The 19,005-nt window shown below is 33.6% G+C and overlaps 1 protein-coding gene across 1 annotated transcript in view; it reads right to left on the reverse strand.

Moving 5' to 3' along the window:
* Positions 1-13,731: 13,731 nt before the first annotated feature.
* Positions 13,732-19,005, reverse strand: part of LOC116422248 (translation initiation factor IF-2-like) — a 36,417-nt gene continuing 31,143 nt past the window's right edge. Inside the window, exon 3 of the mRNA XM_031958399.1 lies at positions 13,732-13,896. The gene's annotated coding sequence lies outside the window, so the exon portion shown is untranslated. The remainder of the gene's footprint in view (positions 13,897-19,005) is intronic.

The raw sequence follows: 19,005 nt of genomic DNA on the forward strand, positions 1-19,005 counted from the left end.
TCATTGAGCTTGTAGTTCACTAATACTTCTAGATCATTTTTTAGAACAATTGTTAGCTAATCATGTCTCTCCCATTTTTTTGTGGCTGATTTTTTAAAAATTCAAATGTAGGACTTGACAGTTTATTGAATTTCATTTTATTAGATTGGATCCAATGGTCTGTCTAGATTAGATTTTTCCAGATTCTGACCCTATTATTCATTTTAATAGTTAGTCCTTCCAGCTAGGTATGATGAGCAAAATGATGAGCATATCATCTATCTCTTCATGCAAATCATTGATAAAAATGATCAAGCAAAGTACCAATCTTTGGTATATTCTATTGGAAGTCTCCCATCATGGTGGCATGAAACTATTAAGAATTACTCTTTGAATCAAGCCATTTCAAGTTTGGAATCCATGTAATAGTGATATCACTCAGTCTATATCTCTTCATCTTCTCTACAAGAATAGCAAGAAATACTTTATTGAAAACTTTGGTAAAACCCAGATAAACTATATCCACAGCATTTTCCACATTTACTACTTTAGTGTACTATAAAAAACAGAAATTAAGTTAATTTAACATTGTTTCCTATCTTGGATGTTCACCAACCATCTCTTTAATCATCCATTCTAGAATATTTCAAGAATCAAACTCACTGGTCTACAGTTTACAGTTGCTATTATTTTCCCTTTTTTGAAAATTGAGACATTTACCTTTCTTCCAGTCTTATGGTACCTTTCCCACTTTTTAATGATCTTTCAAAGCTCATTTGCTGTGACTCAGCAACCATACATGCCATTTCTTTCAAAATCTAGGAGTTAATTCAGCTGTGCCAAATTACTTATATTGGAATGATTGCAATTTTTAAAAAGTTTTCTATGTCTTTTCCTACTTTAATACCTATTTCAATGCCTAGAGCATGGATTTTTAACCTTTTTTGAGTCATGGATCTCTTTAGCAATCTAATAAAACCTTTGAACTATTCAAATAATATTTTATTATCACAAAATAAATTATATAAGAATAAAAAAGAAACCAATTATGTTGAAATATAGTTATCCAATTTAAAAAAAAAAAAGGTGAAGGACCTCTGGTTGAGAACACCTCCCTAGGAAATAAAGCCCAAACTACTAACCCTGGCATTCACTCCACTCTGTGGCTTATTCTACACCACAGGAACAAATCTGACCACAAAGTTAGTGCTTCTGCATGGGGATTGGAGTCCAATCCTTTAGATAAGTGTTGAGATAGTGTGCAAGAAAACTGACTAGAGAGCAATGAAAAGAGGGAATGCAAGAAGACCAAGATATTGATAAAAGTAGAATTACAAGGCAGATAACCAGATTGGGAGATGGGAAACTGAGGGGATCCACATAGTTTCTCTAGTTCGTAGGTTCAATTTTAGATAAACTTCACCTTTCTAAACTGGCGTCATGTGGCCATGCATATTTCCCTAACCTTTAGGCTTCAATGGATTGTAGTTATAGTCAGAGCCAGCTCTGAAACTTCCTAATCTCATCTCTAGCTATTTTCAGGTCATTTCTCCTATTATTCCCTAACCCAGATCCTCTGCTGTGGGCTGGACACCTTATTGTCTCCCAAACAGATCATGTTCTGTCCTGTTTCCACACCTTTGTTCACAATATGCCCCTAGCATGGGATGATCTCCCCAAATTTCCATTAATTCCTATGTATCTTTCAAGTCTCAGCTCCAAATCTCCTTCCTATCTAACTACACCAGCCTACTGTAATTTATCCTTTGTGAACTTAATGGTCTTCACCATCACTGCATGGAGCCTTCTTACTTCTGCTACCTATGTAGCTATCCCAGGTCCTAAATATATTATGGGTCAGAATTCTCTCTCTACCAATGCATTTCATTTTTTACTTTACTTAGTTCTCAACTTTACCACTTAGCATAATTTAGACATACTTGGTTCCCAACAAATGCTTTTAAAATTAAATAGCATTGTAAAATAAAGTAAATATAGAATATTCTTCCCCAAACCTTAAATTTGCTCTTCCCCAAATACTTACATATTCAGTATGATGAGCAGACTTTTATAAGAGTTATGTGGGATATCTACACATAAGGAGCGTGTGGATATTCCCACCAGGGGGAATATGCACACAGAAAACACGTGATCTGCACATGCTTAGAGAAAAATTATGTCTCCAATGCCACAAATCTAATGTCTTCAATTAATCTCATCATGCTGCTATATACCAGGGAACTCCATGGATCACTGCTAGGCACATGTTTTCACCTTATCTTCATCTCCAGCCATTTTTAGGGTTGTCCAATATCCTGAAACAACATTCACTAGAGATGCTGTTATCGTAGTTCTTTAATCAGCTACCTCTCTAGTCTTTCAGGGATTGAAGAAGAAGGTATGCTATGGTTAATAAGGCTCTCTCTCCTAAAGAATAGAGGCTATAGTTCTTTCAGCCTATTCTTTCAGACTCGTTTTATGCCTCAACTATAGTCTTTATGTGAAGTGCTACCTTTAGAAAAACCTGCAGCTCAATCTTCTATCTGCTAGAGGAGCTAGAATTAGCAAGTGCTCCCTCTTCCCACCATTCCCTGCAGGAGTTCCCTATAATTTTCAATCAATATTCTTAGCCAATAACTAGGAAATTTGCTCCAGCTCACTATCAAGCATCCCAACCAATTGTTATAAAAATTTATGTGTTGGACTACCTGCCATCTGGGACAGGGGAGGATGGGATAATTTGGAACAGAAGGCTTTGCAAAGGTCAGTGTTGAAAAATTACTGCATATGTTTTGTAAATAAAAGACTTTAATGAATTTAAAAATATATATGCATAAACAAAAAGAAAATTTATGTAAGCTTCCAGTCAGCTTTTTCCACTAATAACTTTGAAGTTCTCCTCACCCAAGCTGCATAGGAAGTTATAGATATTTTAGACTTCTTCTGCTAACCTCTTCTCTGAACTTTTAAAAGCTATCTCTTCTGCTGTCTCCAATAAATCTCTTAATTCAACTATCTCCTAGGGGAGTCAGAAACCTAGTTTGTAGGACTTAAAGTCCCTGGCTGAAATAAATATCTTCAGGGCTCAACTTCTTCAAATAGAAAAGAAATTGAAAGATACTCTGATACTGTGCCTTGCACAGCTATGAGCAAAAAAGTAGACATTCAATATCTGATTGTTTAATGAATTAACTAATGAATGAATAAACTGCATTGTCTTTCTTATACTGTTTTGTTGTATGTGGCCAAGCTGCAGAGCTTTCAAGGAAAGGAAAAAACCACATCCTCAGTAGATTTTAACAATTACTTTTTAGAGATAATAACTTCATATTGTCCAATAAAGAATTTCAAGCTTGATAGCAGCACCAGGGCAGACCATACATTTTGGAATAGAAGTGAATTTAAGCTGCCTTTCAAATGACAAGTGTTTACAAATGTATAGGTGTTTATCTACTTTCCCTACATATAGGTCCATCCTTATTAGTAGACTGTGTAAAAGTAGTGTGCTCTATTCCACTTCAAAGTAATTACCTTTATGCATAAGAACACTTTTTGATTGGATCAGAAATACAGAAATAGGTGTGAAAAGGATCCTTACTGCTCTTAGAATCAAAGACATTTCATTTTGGTACAACAAAAAAGTCTGTTTCAACTGAATAAAGAACTTAATCACACTCTGAAGAACATGTAAAAAAAAAAAGTAACAAAAAAAAAAAATTTCCTAGGGAATACTACTAGACACTACATCACAAAGTATTAAAACAAAAATTTCAAAAATAATGAGGCATAAACAATCACTTTATCCTCATTGAAAAATATGGTTATTAATAATAATGTTTTAGTGAAAATGTTTTGAGCCATTAATAAATAAAATGTTTAATGTATTTTCTCTTTTATTTTTAAATGTCCTTTTTGCATGTTTTATATTATACACAGTATGTTCCTACAATAGCACATTTATGTAATCTATAAAAATATACATATATTGCATGCTTTAACATATTTTACTGATATATTTGCATGATCAAAATTTTGGATGTCTCTATTCTTGGAAATTCGATATTTAAGTGATTTGCTTAGCTCAGTTGTCAAAGCAATCTTCCCAAACTGTAGATCTGACCATATCATCCCCCTCCTGCTCAATAAACTCCAGGGGTTTCCCATCACTTCAAGAATAAAATATAAACTCTATATTGTGTTCAAAGCCTTTCATAACCTACCTTCCTCCCCTTTTCCAGTTTTCCTACTTGCAGCACCACCATCCACTGCCATTGGTCTTCAACAAGACATTCCATGTCCTGACTCTGGCCTTGTTGCTGGTGGTCCCCCATGCCTGGCATTCCTAATCTCTGCCTTCCTGATTTCTTCCAAGTGCCCCTGAAACTCCAACTTTACAAGAAGTCTTTCCTGATCCCCTTTGAAACTGATATCTTACTTCTGTTGTTTATCTTCTTTTTAACTTGTGTGTGTTTAAGTACAAATATACATATGTGTATATAATTTATATTTAACATATATTTGTCATATCTTTACATAGATTTACATAGATATTTCCATGTCATGGATAGACTGATTTTTGCCTTTCTCTGGATCTCTAGCACTGAGCACAGTGCCTGACACATGGGAGATGCTTGATTTTGTTGACTGACGGTTGACTGACAAACATAGCTAGTATGTGTCTGAAGGAGTGCTTAGAGCTCAACTCCAAATCATTCTCTATCTAGTACAAACTACAAGACATACGTAAAATAGATATGGGATAAATACAAAGTAATATCAGTAAGGAAGGAGAAGCCTTAACTAGGGAAATAAGGAAAAGAGCTCGCAATCCTTGTCTTTACTCTTGAAGGAATGTAAGGGTTCCAAGGAGCAAAGATAAGAGAGAAGAACATTCCAGGCTTTGAAGGATAGTTAGTACAAAGGCTTGAAATTGGGGAAAAGAATTCAAGGTACAGGTTATAACAATTAAATGGGTTTGGCTGGAATGTGGATGGAATGAGGAGGGATAATGTATAATCAGCCTGGAAAGACAGATTGGAACCAGATTGTGAAGGACTTTAAATGTTAAAAGTGGTGAGTCTGTGGTTTATTCTAGGGTACTGGTGTTACTTAATAAGGTGAATTCTGGGCTTTCTAAGCAATTAGACCTGTGTTTTGTATGCAATATCTTTTTTCATTTACACAATCATATTCATACAGATTTCTATGGACAAGATGAAAATTTTGGGGTTTTTTCCCAGACTACCTGTTAACTGATAACATCAAAAATGATTTAAGTTTCCATGGAATGCTGTTTACCAGTTGCCAAACTTTTTAGAGGCATTAGGCTTCTAGATGTATACAGGAATCAACCAGTAAAGTGAAAAAAGTACTGTTTTTCTATTAATTAAAATTGGCAAAAATAAAGTTTATTACAGGAAATTATTTTTAAAGTAGAGTAACATAATGTAGAAGCATAACTATTTTCCCATCAACAACCAATTGAAGGTGATATCAAATAAACAATTGCCTAGTAATCTGAGCAAAATCCATCACTCATCAATGTCATCTTCATTGTCAACTTTTCTGTCGCCATATTGGAAACATTTGTTGAATGCTTTTTATATACCTTACCCACAATGTACAAGACAATGAAATAGCTGCTATGAGATTTATGTTGCTTGGATTCTATAGAATATGATTTACAATATTTATGACCTGGTTGACAATCAATAGAGTATTTTTATGAGTGGGTTGCATTTTCTATTTCTATAATATGACAGATGAAAGTATTTAATGTAGGAACTAAACAACTGAAAAACTTCAGGTTTAATCTTTTTGAAGAGCTGTCCAAATGCAGTTCCCAACACTGAATTTTTTCCAAGTTGTTGTAAAGAAGGAAAGGACAAAGAGAAAAACATTTAAATAAAGAAAGGCCCTCTGAAAGAATTTCTGAAAAGAAATTTATCCTAAACACATTGAAGTGTTTGATTTACTGAAATTTATCCATCACTTTAAGTTTAGACAATCAACAAAACAAAAAAAAATAAGCCCTAATTTGTACCATTTGCAGATTCTGAATAGGTAAATGCTCACACAGAAAACAACATAGGCTCTGCTGAGCTAGCTTGCTCTATATATTGACCTCCAACCTATAAGACTAATTGAAAAGAAACTGGACAGTGACCCAGGGCCACTTCTGATTTCTAGTTTTCTTCTTTTGCATATTATACAATGTCTTGGAGATGTAAACGTCATTATACAAAATTTTGGTTTAAGAGACAAGGATATTCTACTAATGAAAGACCAGTATCAACAACTATAGATTGAGCTCCAGTGAATTATTATTATTAGAATGAGAAAATCAAAACTCCAAAGGACCAGGAAGCCATGTGCTTAAGTGATGTGCTTAAGTGACTTCAGCATATACTTGACACCAATATTAAACATGAACTTAATACAGTAGAGCACAATTTAAAACTAAGTCTGTATCTTCAGTAGCACCAATAGTGTGCTGCACAGTACAGTATTTTCAACTTTGTTTACAATTTTTTTGGAGAAATTATTCAGAAATTGGGGAGTGTTCAAGTAGATATTCTACAAATGGATAATATATTTAATTCATTAATGATGATATTTAGCAACTGAGCAGGATGAAAAGCAATAAACAAATCAAAGGAGTAGGGGGAGAACAAGAGAATAGGATCCAAAACTAAGAAGCAACAAAACTCATATTAGACACAAAGATCAATATACCTTACCATCAAAGAAAGAATATAGTCTTCATTTCTGTTAATAATGGATGAACTAAAAAAGTGAAAAGTCAACTGTCTTGGGCAGTTAGGTGACCTAACTGATTTGGGGGCAATGATTTGAGACAGAATTATTTGTACATTTGTTGAAAAGTCTTGTGTCAAAATAAAATGTATCTGTAAATTTAAAGTAAATATAGCACATTTCCTGGCTGTGAGCTTGCTCTCCCAACCCCCACTTGCACTGCTAGGTAGGGTTTCCAGAAGATGGCTGCTATTTCTCCTCTCAGAGTTCTAGAAGACCCTTGGGACTAGGGTGGACTCCCTGCTACTCTATAGTTTATAAACATTCACTTGTGTGGTCCACCACTGATTATCAGTTTTAGTCAGTCATACATAATTAATGTTTAAAAATAGATGTTTATTAAGTTTAGTAAGAACATTTGGCACAAAATACACAAAGTTCTCTCTTTACTCTTTTCTCATGTACCCTTAGGTACAAAAAGACTTTCTACTGGACTCTTTGTAGAATTTAGAGATAGTTGGGGTGAAAAGAATCTAGTTTTTCTTTCTTATTTTTGACTCTCAATAAAAATCTATCTGTAAGCTGAGACAGTTCTAGGATGTCTATGAGAAATCAAAAAATCTTCCAATCAAGAAAATCAAGTTTGTCATCTAGTCAAGGTGAAGGGAAAAGATAGAGAATTTTCTCTACCCTCCCTTCCCCTCTCTTTGCCATCCCCAAGCAATTCTCTTTCAGGGACTTGGGTAGATAGCTGTTATCATTGGACTGGTTCCAAATCATCTTAACCAAGATCTATAGAATTTTATCAAGTTTCTTCATCCAATTCTAATATACTTACTATATAGCTAATTCATCCAATGACTTTCATTCCTTCCAGATTGACTAAGAACTCTTCACACAATTTAATGATTGACTGATGCAACAAAAGTGTTCCTATCATATTAAAGTAGTTACTTTAAATGAGGTGCAGTGATAGATTGTTGAGTCCATTAACCAATCACCCTTACATAAATAAAAAACAAACAAGAGGGCAGAATCCACTTGATCTAGGGTACCTAGGTTTTGCAGTGAAATAGAGTACTGACTATGGAATTAGGAGGACCTGAGTTCAAATTCACATTCACACACCTAACACTTCCTGGCTGTGTGTGACTCTAGGCAAGTCTTCTAACTCCGATTGTCTCACCAAAAAATAAACAAATTAGTTCCATTGCTTTTCATATTTAGTTTTCTGTATCTTCACTTTGCAACTCTCTTTAACCAAGGGGCACAGCAATAATAACTTACATTTCTACAATACTTCATACTGGTCATCTAATTTTACCCATACAACTGCCCTGGGATGCAGGTGACACAAAAGGAGAAAACTGAGGCTCAGGATGACTTATGAGAGTACACAAAGCAAGTGAAATATCACCTGATTTACTCAACATTCTTTCCACTATATATATCACCTAAAGAACTGATTGAGGTAAATCCACAGTATGGTAAGTTTGTGATTCTGGAATCATAAATTTGGATTAAAAATCATGAACAAATCATTTTACTTCCCTGTGTCTCAGTTTCCATCCTTATAAAAGAAAAGATGGACTAGTCAACTTCTGAGGTAATTCATTCTACCATTGTTCTACATCATTATATCATGCTTGAAATTTCCAATTTTCATAGTATTTATCAGATTATTAAACTTTTTGTACCCAGTCTTAAAAGACCAGTACTATTTTCTCTACTTGACCAGAAAAAAAATATTGGAAAAGAAGCGGAACCACCTCAAGAGGGAATAGTCACCTTGAAACATGAACAAAAATACCATCCTTCTGCCTCCTCCAACAACAACTAAAAGTCGTGTTCAAGCTTAGATTTATCAAAAAGTAATTAAAACATCTGCAGCTGACAGAATCCAATGATATAATTTACTAATCTGGTACAGAATTATAATTTGAGGGGGCAAGGAAATAAGTAAATAATTACATTGCCTTATTATATGACTGGTGATGCAATAAGGGTGTCAAATGGACATTTGTATATTCTGAAATATAACTAGAAAGAAAAGCAGAGTTTATGAAGAATTCACTTTGATTCTTCCCAAACCCCTATTACCATCCTGTGACTGCCTTCTTTTTTATTTAATTCTGTTCTTTCTGCAGTAGCATATAAAGATGAATTTCCATGTTACTGTTGCTAGGATTAATGAGTAATAAGGATTAACAAACAAGAATCTGCAAGCTAGAGTTCCAAGACAAAAAACTTCAGAAGCAATATTTTCAAAGTGAAATCCAACATTTTAGGATATTAGAGAAGGTTCTGACATTGTACAGTTGTCCTGAACTATGCGGGGGCGGGGGAGGAAGGGGTATATTGGATGAGCTTTTTTATGTGTCTCAAGGGCCTCCAATTTTATTTCCACAAAAAACTTTTCCTCTTTGAGTTGAAATCCTTGGTTTTAAAAATAGGGGGGAAAAAAACAAACAAAAAACCAAAGCTATCTGATTTTAGAACAGACATCAGATACTAAAAAAAGAAATTTGTGGTCAAGAAAATATTTTTAGTCTAATAGATTTTAGAGGTCTTTATTTGCATTGTCAAGTTGTATCCCCTTAAGGCCGGCTAATTCTATGGCTTTGCATTATAGGAATGTTTAAAATAATATTGGTTCATTCTGGTGTGTTCCCCCAATATCAATCAGCAATTAATACCTCTCTAATATTATCAGTATTATCAATTATCACTGCTCTTATCATTTTAACCAGTTGATAGCTCCTAGAAATCATAAATAATCAATTAATTAGAATTTATAAAGGAATATTTCCAAAGAGGTTATTGCTAAAAGCAGAAGTACAAAGACATCTTCCCAAATCAGGATCATAATCTCCTATCTACCCACCTTGGATCCCAGGGGAGAGTGAGATCAAACTTCAAGAGGATGCTATGAAACATTTGTTCTATCAACTTCTATGTGAGTTGGGCCCTTGATGAAGGTTGCATTGTCATGGCTAATATTCTGATTCACTACTCATTTGGATCAAGAAATTTTGCTTGTGCCTCTATTTGGCCTCTATCTCAAGGAGATCATAAAAAAAGAAAAAGGACCACATATGCAAAAATGTTTGTGGCAGTTCTTTTTATAGTGACAAGAGACTGGAAATTGAGTGGATGCCCATCAGTTGGAGAATGGCTAAATAAGTTATGGTATATGAATGTAATGGAATATTATTGTTCTGTAAGAAAGGATCAGCAGGATGATTTCAGAGAGGCCTGGAGAGATACTAACTGATACTAAATGAAGTGAGCAGAACCAGGAGATCATTGTATATGACAACAGCAAGATTATACGATGATCAATTTTGATGGATGGCTCTTTTCAACAGTGAGGTCATTCAGGCCAGTTCCAATGGTCTTGTGATGGAGAAAGCCATCAACACGGAGAGAAAGTACTGTGGGAATTGAATGTGGACGACAACATAGTATTTTTATTTATTTTTTTTTGTTGATGTTTGCTTGCATTTTGTTTTCTTTCTCATGTTTTTCCTTTTTGATCTGATTTTTCTTGTGCAGCATGATAAATGTGGAAATATGTATAGAAGAATTGCACATGTTTAATATATATTGGATTACTTGCAGTCTAGGAGAGGTAGTGGGGGGAAGGGAGGGAAAAAATTGGAACACAAGGTTTTGCAAGGGTAAATGTTGAAAATTACCTATGCATATGTTTTGAAAATAAAAAGCTTTAATAAAAAAAATATAGTTTCAAAAAGAAGAAGAAGTTTTGCTCCTTAGTACTGCTCCAGCTTATTAAACTTGGCTTTGGGCACACTCTGGTATAGGTCACTGAATATGGGCTTCCCCAACATTTTGAAGTATCTTAAAGTCCTGTCGCAAAGAAAAGAAAACTCAAACAGGAGAGGATTCACATTGTCCCTCAAGGATAATAGATATTTACTTGTAGAGATATGTAACAAAGGCCCTAGGAGAAATGTATTTACTGTCTGATGTCCAGGGGAAGGTAGGCACTTTTGGAACTCTAGAGATTACACAGTGAGCACATATTTTCATGGGGCCTTCTTTGTGTTTCTCTAGAAGGAAAAAACTTCTCTACTCTTAAGGGAGTCAGTTTGATATAGGGGAATCCCTACCAGGCCCTTACTGATCTAGAAAAAAACACAAATTAACATTATCTATATTGTATTCTTATTTATTTAATTAAATTTTTCCTAAAGATATTTTAATCTGATTCTGGTAGGAATCTTCACCATGTCTGACATCCCAGAAGAACAATGGATTAAAGAATGAGGAAATTAGAGTTTGCTTCTGGCTACTTCTACAAGCCTTGAGAACTGAAACAAGCAACTCACTTAACCTCTCTACTCCTTTCTTCATTTGAAAAATGAGAGATTTGGACAATACAGCCTCTGAGGTCTCTTTCAAGTCTTCCAACTCTTGATCTGTGACTCTCAGTTAAATCATTTTTCTAGAAGTCATTTTTCTTTTTCTTTTTAATTATTCATTTAAAGAACAAAATTTAATTGCTATTTCTTGTTTTTATATTGCCTAAATTTCCTTTGTATTGCTTCTTCAACCCGTTTACACTGAGCCATCCCTTATTATAATGATTTCAGAAGAAGGAGGAGGAAGAAAAGAAGGAAGAAAAAGAAAAGAAGGAGAAAGGGAAATAAGAACAATATTTAGGACATTTGATCAACACATGGAAAAAAATCTGACATTATCATGAGACCTCTACCTCCATACATACCTATACACACCTTTACAAAGGAGTGGGAGGAGTAAGCTTCTCACATTTTTCAAGTCTCTTCTTTGGGACTAAGCTTGTTCTTTGTAATTTTGTAACATTCATTTTCTGTTATTTTGTTGTTTGTGTTCATTTCATTTTGTAATCATGTAATCACTTTGTAATCATGGTGCATATTGTTTTCTTAGTTCTGTTTATTTCACTCTGAATCAGTTTGTGTAGCTCTTTTCATACTTCCCTATCATCATATTCATCATTTCTTATAACATTCATTTCATGTGCCAAAATTTGTTCAACCATGATCTCAATTTTCTTATCCTTAAAATGAAAGGCTTGGTCTGGGTGATCATTGAGGTACTTTCATGCTCTAAAACCTATGATTACATGATCTTAACTTTATTATTGATGTTAACATTGTTGAAAATCCAGCCTGTCTCCCATTTGAAGGAACTGCTTCTATCTCCATTGAGCCTGCAGCCCTCTTCTCTTACTTATTGGAATGACAACATCCTGGAAACTGCTCTTTGGTAAATTTCTCATTGGGACTGCCATTTCTTGAAAAGTCATAAATTTGTTTTCCATATTAGTTTCTCTTTCTAGCTCTTTGTTATACTTTTTTTTTTAACCCCATTAGAATGTAAGCTTGTGAGAATAGAGATCATCTTGTTTTCTCATATTTATATTCAAGTACCTATTAACTAGTAAAACATTAAATTAATGTGTTATTTATCTATATATCTGTCAATCTATCCAATTATTGATTTTTATCTTGACAAACATTACCTATTAATAACATATTAAACTCAGTACCTAAAGACTGTTCAGGCTGCTATAGTGCTTGGTCAATGGCACCAGTATTCTTATGAATCCTTCATGCTTCCTGTAGTTATAAGTTCTTCTTTAGTACAAGTTATAGTAACTTTTTACTTACATTACTAACATTACCCTTCTCGAGCTGCCTAAAAAAAATCTAGTCCCAGGCTTTTTTGAGGGGAGGAGTTACTTTATATTTTTTCTGAGATTGGATTATTTAAATACTGCATTTCTAACTATTGATCTGAACATTGTATAGTTTTGTAAATATTTGTCCATTTTGTTTAAATTTTAAATTTTAGTGTGTAATTGGGCAAAATAATTTAAAATAATTTTCTTTATTTCCTCATTTGTTGTGATTCTTCTTAAATTTTAACATTCATAATTTCACTTTCTTCTCTGTTTTCAGATTAAAAAGCAGTTTATTAAACTTTTTTTCTGAGATAATTGGGATTAAGTCACTTGCCCAGAGTCACACATCTAGCAAGTGTTAAGTGTCTGAGACCACATTTGAACTCACTTCCTCCTAACTTCAGCACTAGTACTCTATCCACTGTGCCACCTAGCTGCCCCTATTAAACTTTTTTTTTTTGAAGAACTTTAATTTTTTAAATCAACTCAGTGGGAAAGTTGCTAATTTTTTGTATATCTTTGATTTTCAGAATTTCTCTTTTTGTATTTAGCTGGAAATTTTTAAAAATTTGTTGTTGTTTAGATTTTTTAGTTGCACGCCCATTTGTTGTTTTATTCTTTCTCTTTTGTTAATGAAAATCCTTAAAGATAAAATTTTTCTCCTAAGAACTGATTTGGCCCTATGTTTTAAGATATTGGCATGTCATCTCATTGCTGCCATTTTCTTTGATAAAATTATTTGTAGTATCTATGATTTGTTGACAAGATACACTTATTAAGGTCTAACCTACTATATAACAACCATACTAAATTCTGGGCATACAAGGACATAATTGAAGACTCTGCTCTGTAGGAGCTTTTATTTTATTGTGGGGGGAGGAGATCAAAATGTATATAGGCAAAAATTTAATAGTATAATGAAGGGAGAGGGGCCATTCATACAAAGATGTATAATTGGTAAATTTGCTTCAGGAAATTTGTGATAACATTGAAGGGAAGGGTCTGGCTTATTGTGTGATCAAGAAAAGGCTTTTTAGCTGATTGTGGAATACCTACAGAAGTCTTAATGGGGCTTATCTCCATTTCTTTTCTTTCTTGCTAACAATAATAATTATTAATAATAATAATACACCTTTATATGGTGCTTTAAGTTTGACAAAAAGCTTTACATGTTATTTCATTTGATCCTCAAAACAAACCTGGGAAGTAGATGCTTTCATTATTGTCATTTTACAGTTGAGAAAACTGAGGCAAACAGAAATGACTTGCCCAGTGTCACACAGCTAGTAATTATTCAAGCATGATTTTAATTCAATTCTTCTGGATCACAAGCTCCAACACCAACTATTGACGTCTTTGCTGCAAGGTTAAAAATAACACTCCTGGAGAGCCAGTGGGATGATGATGGAGGTGTTCTGGAGTCAGCTGGTACTAGCTCTTGAGAACTGATTGTCAAGTTTTCAGGTTACCTGGGAAATAAGCAAATGCCACAAAAGCAGACTTTACTTTATTTTGTTTAATGTCTATGCATGAGAAATCGATGGGGTGAGGCAGCTAGATGATACTATAAATAGAGCATCAACTCTGAAGTAAGGATGACCTGAGTTCAAATTTGATCTCAGACACTTTTAACACTTCCTAGCTGTGTGGCCCTGGGCAAGTCATTTAACCCTAATTGCCTCAGGGGGAAAAAAAGGAAAGTGATGGGCAGACATTTTAATAATGCAGAGTAAACTTTAAAATGTATTTTGGGTATACATATATATATATGTATACATACATACCTATATGTGTATATATATACATACATACATATTTTGAGGAGGGGGAAATCTGTTGCTAAATATTTATATTCCTCCCCCTGGATGGGGAGGAATTAACTTGGTGGTGAAAAATCATCTTTATCTGTTGGTTGGTTGTCCTTCATTCTCAAAGAGGACCAAAATGACATCACTATGTTGGGGGTCAAGGTACATTGTATCCAACTATGAATCCAAGGTAAATAGCTTTCAGGGCATCAGAAAAGTGCGTTAGATTGTTACTATCAGTGTAAAACTGAATTTCATCTGCCTTCTTACTGATCTAAGAGTCATTTACACTTTACTTTTGATCTTGCCTTCTAAGAGCTGAATGAACTGTCTTGTTGGTAAACCCTATGGAATTCTCATTTTTTTGTTTAGTAGTTCTGAGTTTCCCCATCATTTTCATCAAACCAATCTTGATGTTTATAACTGTTCTGTCCCAGATGAGAAAATGTGGTACTGTGTACCAAATCTCTGAAAGCTACCTATTTCTTTTCTGTTAAACTGTTGCAAATTGTGTATTGGTTTAGCTTTCCCTTCAAGTTAGGAACAAACTGTTCATACTCAAGAGAAGCACTTTAATCTGTTGACATTAAGTCTTCTGGGAATCATTTTACCTTGGGGCTGCCACTTTTGTTGAATGTGAATGTTTAGCTTGGAGAAAATAAGGTTATATCAATCCAGCACGGTGCACCACATATTGTCTTCATCACTCTTGTATCCTATCTTTTTCTCCTTACAATGGCATATTTTATTAAATGTCAATGTTTGGTATGAGAATACATACATAAAGTTTTATTGCATTTTGGAAAATGAAAGATAATGTTGGTGATGAGAAGGTCATGAGATGCACAAGTCTTCAGTAATAAGTGATCATAATTGTTGCCATTTCTGATTCCATTCCTGCCAAGGACTTTCTACCATTTTTGCAATTGTGTCTACTCTAGTGTTAAAGTTGCTCAGAATTATAAGGTTGTCCTCTTTTGGCACATTAATTATGACGTTCTCCAGAGTTTCATAAAACTTTTCTTTGACCTCATCAGGGTTCATCATGGTGGAATCATACAGGGTGGATAATGGTGGCATAGCATTTTCCTGCAAATGGCAATGGCATTACCATAAGTCTGTCATCCACTCCTTTTGGGAGGCATACAAATCTATTAACTAGGTGTTTTTTTTTTTTCCCTGAAGCAATTGGGGTTAAGTGACTTGCCCAGAGTCACACAGCTAGGAAATGTTAAGTGTCTGAGACCAGATTTGAACTCAGGTCCTCCTGACTTCAGGGCTGGTGCCCTATCCACTGTGCCACCTAGCTGCCCCGACTAAGTTAGTTTTGATTGCAAAATCTACACAAGTTTCACAACACTCCCCTTCACTATACTACTCCAGAAAAACATGTATCCAGCTTTGACTTCATTTGCCAGTCTTGTTTCATTCAATGCTGCTTTGTGAATGAAACATCTGCTGAATTCTCTCACAAGAGCTGTTCATCTTTCCAATTTTCATATTATTCTTAAGTTTGTGTGCATTTCAGGTACTGATTATGAATGGCATCATCACAAAAGTTTTTGTACTTTTTTGGTATTTTGACCACAGGATGGGATCCCCACCTGCCAGGTAAGCAAGACAAGGTTGGGTAAAACAGATGATTTTTAAGGTAACTTTTCTAGCCTTTTCCTCATTCCAGAAAGTAACCAGTGTAGCCCTGTAAAAAGACTGCTCAGACATTCAGGGAACTGCTAAAACCCAGTGCTATTTCAGTCCACTAAGTCTTCTTAGACTTTCAAGACAACCTTGATTTGAGATTTGAGATTTGTGATTTGAGATACCTATGTACAAGGTTGTATCTGCATCTTCTGCTGCATCATTTGCCTATTACCACAGGACTTTGAAGTAGTTAAAAATGGTTAAATGGTATGAGTGATGTCTTGTGATTTGAGAATAAATTGGATTTGAGTAAGGCAGAGTTGCACAAAGTTATTGGCCTCAAGTCTTTCTTCCAGAGTCATTAAAGTCCAGTGGCAAGACAAAAGTTAAGAAGACTAGTGATGGCCCAGAAAGCAGTGGATGATCTGCGAAGTAGTCTTTGGTATCTAGCCAGGCTTTAAGCACTCCACAGCATCTACTTCACTTTCAAGAGTCAGAACAAATTGTTCTCATCCTCCTATTATGCCTAGGGAAGTCTTCACACACGTAGGATAGACATTCCACTATGGGCTTGAAACCTGGCAGTTACCCTGATCCTGGTTTAGCCCATCTGCTGAAAGGGTTTAAACTACTATATTAAGTACCCTTTCCCCAAAGATTGAGGTGTCAGAGGGGACTGTATCCAGGTTCAAGGGAATGCTTTTGTATTTTGGTTCTTTACATATTTTCAGTAAATATTCCTTTGTAAAAGTTCATTGTTTTGATACCAATATCTTTGGTAATTTATTTAAAATTTTCACATCTACATTCATTAGGTATATTGTTCTACAATTTTCTTTCTTTCTTTTTTTTTTTTTCCCCTTATAAATATATATTTATCAGGTTTAAAAAGGCAAATCCACTTTAAGTGAAAATTAATTGTCTTTATAGAACAATTACAATATTTTAATCTCAGTTCACTTATTTTAATATATTTGATAATATGAAGTTATTTTATGATTATATTCAGTATATCTTTATTTTGCTTAGTTTGCATTTAACAAGCATTAATAACTGATCTTAACAAAATTCTGACTTAAAATAATTGACATTTAAAGTTAGGGATTACTTTTTGCAACAGATGTAGAATGTAATATGATGAATATAAAAGGAGATTTTTGTTTGATAACCATCAAAAGGGTGAAGGGCCTTGCATCTGTATCATATGAGAACTTCATGAAGGAATCATGTATGTTTTATCTAGAGAAGGTAAGATTAAAAGGCAGCATGATCAATATTTTTGAGTATTTGAAAACCCACCATGTAGAAGAAATATTAAACTTTCCCAGTCTGGCTACTGGGGAAAACCCAGGAAAATCATAAAACTTGCAAGAAAATTTACTTTATAAATTTTGCCTTCTCATTTTGACTTGATTCCAGGGAAATGAAAATAACAACAACATTTCAGTCACATAGAACTGCCCAATGCAAAATGTGATGCCTCAAAATAGCAGTGGATTTCTTCATTTAGTCTTTTTTTTTTTTTTTTTTTTTTTAAATTTAATAGCCTTTTATTTACAGGATATACAGGGTAACTTTACAGCATTAACAATTGCCAAACCTCTTGTTCCAATTTTTCACCTCTTACCCACCCCCACCCCCTCCCCTAGATGGCAGGATGACTAGTGTTCTACAATTTTCTTTTGCTATTTTGATTTTTCCTGGTTTGTGTATTATATCATATCTGTGTCATAAAAGGAATTGATAAGATCCCTTTCTTTGCTATTTTTTTTTTGCAAATAATTTATATAACATTAGAATTGATATTTGAATACTTGATATACAGTTGTGAATTCATCTGTTCCTGAAATTTTTTCTTTGGATGTTCATATGTGGCTTATTTAATTTCTTTCTCTGAAAATTAGGTTATTTAAATTTCCTATTTCTTGTTTTGCTAACTTGAGTGTTTCATATTTTTACAAATTTATTTATTTTATATTTGGAAATATTTATTGGTTTTCTTTATACAGTTGGTTAAAATGCTTTTTAATAACACCCTTTTTCTATTTATTGTGATTTTTTTTGATACTGGTAATTTGGTTGTTCTTTTTCTTTTACAAATTAAATTAGATAATACTTTGTGATTTGAATATCATAAATATTTTGTTTTAAATTTTATTGTTTTTTATTTATTTTTAGAATTTCAGTTTTGGTATTTAATAGAAGTTTTATAATTTAGTGGCTTTTTAATATTCTTAGTTGGAGTCTCAATTCACTGATGATCCCTTTTGGTTAATAAAAATATTTAGAGAGATAAATTTTCTCCAAAGACTACTTTGACTATAACCCCCAAATTTTGGAATATTACTTCATCATTATGTTTGATGAAGTTATCCACTATTTCTATGATTTGTTGTTTGATCCAATAATTTTTCAGTATTAATCTATTTGTGATCAATACAATTACCATTTATGATTCCAGAGGATCAATGAAATATCCTATCCATTATAGAGAACTGACAGAATTAGAGTACAGAGCAAGATGTATATATTTTTGTATATAGCCATTGAGAAAATTTGTTTTGCTTGACTCTAAATATTTATTACATGAAATTTCTTTTTCATTTCGTTTTTCCAATTGTGTGAAAAGTTTCCAGTTGTGAGAAAATAGATTCCTATTAGGTTTGTTTTTTTTTAATATAGAGATGAAAGGATGATACAGATATAAAATGTTATATATATATTTTCAGATGAGGTCATTGTATTATTAGATTTGTTTATTTATTACTTTTCCACAAGAAACCTGTAAATATTTATAATATAAAAAGAAAAATGAATCAATAATTTTAAAAAGATAATTGATGTAATTGAATTATATATTATCTTAATAACTGATTAATAAATTTATTTATGTTAGTCATTTATCATTTGATAGTGAGATATCAGTAGTTAATTGTTAGATGTATTAGTATTAGTAGTAAGTAGTTACATGATATTAAGATACTATTTACAAGCAACTGATACTGGAGAGAAGATATGGGGATTCAAGCCAGTTGAAAAGAAAACACTGTAGGTCTTCAGGAGACCCTTTAGAACCATGAGTGGGCAATATAGCTACCTTCTGTGGACAGATCTGAAAATTCAAGTGGA

This window comes from Sarcophilus harrisii, chromosome 3, assembly GCF_902635505.1.
Source record: "Sarcophilus harrisii chromosome 3, mSarHar1.11, whole genome shotgun sequence".
In the NCBI taxonomy this organism is placed as follows: Eukaryota; Metazoa; Chordata; class Mammalia; order Dasyuromorphia; family Dasyuridae; genus Sarcophilus; species Sarcophilus harrisii.